Source organism: Furipterus horrens, unplaced genomic scaffold (assembly GCF_987537825.1).
Source record: "Furipterus horrens unplaced genomic scaffold, mFurHor1.1.pri manual_scaffold_11, whole genome shotgun sequence".
Classification (NCBI taxonomy): Eukaryota; Metazoa; Chordata; class Mammalia; order Chiroptera; family Furipteridae; genus Furipterus; species Furipterus horrens.
Genome location: NW_028327181.1, coordinates 76,177,675 through 76,182,708, shown reverse-complemented (window position 1 = coordinate 76,182,708; position 5,034 = coordinate 76,177,675). Strand labels below are relative to the sequence as shown.

Sequence of the window (5,034 nt, the reverse complement as noted above, 5' to 3'; positions counted from 1 at the left end):
CCTTCTCCTTCTCTCCCGTTTCTCCGTTACTGGTTAATCTGGGTTCACAATCTAACGCAATTAACTAGTTAACTCAGGGGGTGATTAATTAAGGATAATCTAGTTATAGGTCTATCTCCAACTTGTTTGCAAAGTTACCTAGCTACATCTTCCCATTTCTCTGTTTGGTGACAACCTTCCTCCTTTTGATCCCAGAGATATGTGTGAGGAGCTGCGGAAAGTCATTTCCTTGCTCCTTTGCCATGATGCATCTGTTAATTATCTCCTACTAGTTTGAGAGTCACTGGCTTCTTTATCCCTTACAACAGCAACGTGTTGACAGTCCTCAGACAGGCAGGGAATCAGAGTAGTGACTGGGTTCAAGTAACTGTAGTTTCCTTCGCTTTCTACCTGTGTCGACATAAGAAACGTCCAAACTTGTAGAAAATCTTTATGAGTTTATCTGGGCCAGATTGATAACAATTGCCAGGGAGCAAATTTCAACGGATTGAGAAAATGCTTCAGAAAATGGCAGCGTTACCACTTATTTTATACAACAGCATCAAAGGGGAAAACACAAGGGTGACAGACTAGGGAGGCAAGAGAAAGCAAAGCGGGGAAATCTCTGGGACTGGATAAAAAGTGGAGAATAGACACAGGCTTCTTTCACATAGGTGGGTATACAACACTTAACAAGATAACAGCAATGGGGTGCTGTGTGGTCTCTGCCCAGCTGCTGTGTTTGTGCCCTGAGGCTCTGGGAAAAGGAAATTACCGGGATGTTTCAAAAGTATGTTAAAACACCATAGACAGGCTTAGATAAGGTAAAGATTGACCTTTGTCAGGGAAGATACCAGCCTAGGAGAGGACCACCTGCCATAACTCACTTCTAATTAGAAAATTTCGAAACCAGATCAGCTGGTGTTCCTGCTGCCTGTCACCTACCAGACCCAATAAGCAGAGACAGGGATTGAATATGGGTGTTTTATTCAGATGGTCAGCGATCTGAGAAGACAGTGAGTTTGTACCCTAACAGACCATCTTACCTTACATTACAAACAGACCCTTTTTATAAGGAGAAGAAAAGTGTAGGTAAGAGGTTCAAAATTCAGGAAAAAGGTTAATCAGATAAGAGCTTCAGCCTTCTTTCATCTGTGTCCTGGGCGGTGGTCCTTGTGTCCTGGGATGTGGTCGTCCCACCCTGGAGTACAGTGGCTCAGATACCATCTAGATTGTTTGCCGTCCTCCTGAGGCACAAAAGTGGAACTGCTTATGGTTTCCTGGGATGAAGGTGAGTCATGCCTCCAGTTCCTGAAACGATAGCTTTTTACATACATTGATTACTAAGCTCATTAGCTGTTACTCGAAACAAAAATTCTCCAACATTTGAGTCCCCCATCAGTTTTAATTTCAGACCATTTTATGTGGTTACTTTGGATCTCTGACTCTGTAAAACTTCCATGCAGGCCTCTTCGGCACTTGTCAAGTTTAGTATATGGCCCCTTTTCCACCCATACCTGTCTAAGCCCAGACTCCTACCTGCCAAGGATTGGCAGCCAGTAGAGCTGTATCTGGCTAGGTTAACTCAGGATTGGTGAAAGAGCAATCAAAAAATCTACTTCAAGTTCCTGAACCATAGTGATTTTAGTAACACCCTTAGGATTGAGCCCAGGATTCTTGTTGCCTATGGTCATGCCTCTTCGTTTTTGAGATTTTTCCGGATGCTTGTTTTGATGTCAGTGAAATGTGGCTGCTTCTGTGAAAAAGATTTTGTCCCAGTGAGTAAGATTTACATAAGACTACAGATCATTACTCTCTTTTGAGGGTAGAAATCTTTTCTGGCAGTTGAGGACACCCAAGGAAGAGAAACAGTCCCTTCTCAGAAAACCTCCAGTCTAAAGGACTCATAGAAGGCAAGATTCACATCTTTGATGGAGCTGGTCCAGGAAGATTTCCTAGGGGATGTAAGCTTTTACCACGTGCATTGGGAACATTGTGTCCTGTGAATGCACCCAGCGTGTCAGGCTGTGCTGTGATAGGACATCAGAGAAACTGCAGGTGAAGGGACTATTTGGATTGAAAACATTTGAGCTACAGTAGATCCAGAAAGAAACCTTATCTGAACTTCCCTTATTTGATGGCCAACTGCCACAACTCCCACCTCCAGGGAGATCTCCAGTGAGGGAGACTCAAAACACGGACATTCCAAAACAAACTGTAAACAAGTCTCATTAGAGCCTTCCATACTTTGAAGCCCTACACCACCTCCACCCTTATTAAGCTGATGTATAAACTTTTGTCCTTAGCTACTTGGAGAGTTACTAAGTGCTCTCATATGCATGTGAATAAACTTCATTCTTTTTTGGACCTAAATTGGTAGAAGAAGGAAATTTCCTCCCAACACAGGACACTGCCTCTTTATCTGCTGCTCTGCCCAGGCAGGAGGCTAGAGGCAAAGGCATGGTTTAGCCCCAAGAAGGCACAGAAAGCCTGCTACGAGGTGCTCAAATTCATTCTGGAGGGCAAGAGGTGGAATCAGTGGTCCATCTGCTGCGCTTCCAGAAGCCTCTACTATCCTGTCTTCTTTCCTCTTCCTTTTTCTTCCAGGTGGCCCTGGGCTATCTTGCCCCTCCCCCTCTCCAGGGTCCTGGGGGCCCAAGTAACTATCATCAACTGGCCACCCAGCAGATGCTTCCCCAAGATCAACTGTCCCAGCTCTGTTCCCCTCCTCCACCCCACCTTTTTCTTTCCCTAGTGTCCTACCAATCTGCTCCACCAAGCTCTTGCTTTGTGGTCTCTGGTCCCTCCGGGGTGACATTGTGATGGAAATGAGGGCGAGGATGCAGGACGGAGCGGCAAAGATTTACGGTTTCCAGAGGGTTTCCATTAAAATCCCTGACTACCGGTTATTTATGAGAGGACTGACTGCAGTGGGAGCTAATAAGCCAGAGTCTGACACTGCCGTCCTTCAGGGGTGATGTCAGGAGCAAACACAGGGTGAACAATTAGAGCTGTCCCCACTGTAGAGCAAAGCAGGCTTGAACCCCCTCATCAGCTGTTCCCTCCAGGGCCAGAGAGGGACAGCTAGGAAATCAGATAGCATTCGTGATTCATGCCAAGCAAACCAGAAACAGAAACTCCACCTGGCAACCCACCTGGCAGTGCACCTGGCAATTGCAGAGCCTTTCTGAACCCGAATGTGAAAGGTTGAAGCAGTGTGTTGGTGGGTAAAAATTTGGACTGTGTCCCCTCCTCTGAGCTCCAACTCAAAAGCAAGAGTGTGTGAAAAAACAAGCAAACAAACAAACCAAAAAACACCCATGTTTGAAACTCTTGTTTTCACTGTCTTTTTGTTCCTTAGGCATCCACCTGACTAAATAAACACTAAGATGATAACACAATCCTCAGAAGGTTGTTTGCTCTACAGTTGACACAGACTCTGTTTCTCAGTTTGGGACTCTTAAGTAGTTAATGAAAACAGAGAGAGAGAGCAGCCCTGCTGTTGCTCCCCTGGAGCAAGGTCCCTCCTGGAAGCCCTACCTGTGCCAGTCAAAAGAAAGTACCCCAGGGGTAGGGTAGGGAGTGGAAGTGAGGCAAAGATACTTACTTTTTTACTTTTACTATTTTTTAAGATTTTATTGATTTATTTTTAGAGAGAGGGGAAGGGAGAAAGAGAAACATCAATATGTGGTTGCCTCTTGCACACCCACAGCTGGGGACCTGGCCCACAATCCAGGCATGTTTCCTGACTGGGAATCAAACCGGTGACCCGTTGGTTTTCCAGGCTGGTGCTCAATACACTGAGCCACACCAGCCAGAGCAAGTTAGATTTTTTTTTTAACTTTTATTATTTTTTTTATATATATTTATTTATTTTTTTTACTTTAAGTCTGCATTATATGATAGAATGTCGTCGAAGTGTGTGTAATCGGAGAATCATGAGTCTTGTTAAATCAGAAGAGATTTGAGATGCCCTGGTGTTTCTCTTATTTTCAGATGGGGAAAGTGAGGCTCAGAAAAATATGATGGCTTCACCAAGACCTCATCGTGGATTTATAAAGCACACTACTCCTTCCTTCACACACTCTTATTACTGTTACCAGTGAAATAGAAACAGAAGTTGCTGCCTGGCACCACTTTTGAGTTCTTCATTTTGACATGTAGTCCCCAGGGACAGGGCTGCTTGGTCACCAGCAATAGCACTCCCAGGTTTCTGTTTTTATCTTGTCCTCTTTCATCTTCCCTTTACCTCCTGGGGAAAACAGCTTTCCCAGAAAGGTACTGTTCATGTTGTTGTTAGGGCATCCTTTCTGAATGTGGGTGGCTCTTAGAAACAAGTTCCATAGAAAGAACACCAGCTGTAGGCGAACTAACAGGCACCTTACTTGAGCACTTCCTATATGCAAAGCAGCTTACAGGGTGCCCTGGGAGGCAGACACGCGGAGCAAAAGGATCCTCTGCTGTCAAAGTTGCCTTTTTATTTCTGTTCGAAGTGCTTGGAGCACCCAAGTCCCACTAACACTTATTTGTGGTGGATCAAACAATTTTATGGGTATGTAGTATGGAGTTCTCTTACACATTGGTATAATTTTCTATGGCAAAAATAGTAAAACAGAGTCAAATTCAAATTTGCAAAGCAGTCAAATACATTCAGAACCATTGCTTTTAAAAAATTATTTAACGTCCTGGCCATGGGCAAGGACACACCTGATTGGTGGCGTTGCTCTTGGACCAATCAGGGACAAAGCACTTGTACAGTCCTCAGTTCATCCTAGCTTGTTGCCTGTGTTGGTGGCCAGAGTTGTTTCATGCCTGGGGCACATGAAAAAATTATTTAATGAGTAACTCAAATATTCAATCGTTAGAGAATGGTAAAATAAATTATGGTAGGATCACTTACTGTAACAAAAAAGAAACCAATGATTATGAAGCTTTATAGCAACATTAATGTTTTTACCTGAGTATTAAGTGAAGAAATATTTTATAAAGGCTATCACTGTAATTGTGTCAAACATGTATCTGTATGCATAAAAAATGTTAGGAGAATCTTATTAA

General features: G+C 43.7%; 1 pseudogene; it reads left to right on the top strand.

Annotated features, from left to right (window-relative positions):
- Positions 1-4,660: 4,660 nt before the first annotated feature.
- LOC149998296 (small nucleolar RNA SNORA48) lies at positions 4,661-4,804 on the top strand (annotated as a pseudogene).
- The last annotated feature ends 230 nt before the right edge of the window (positions 4,805-5,034 follow it).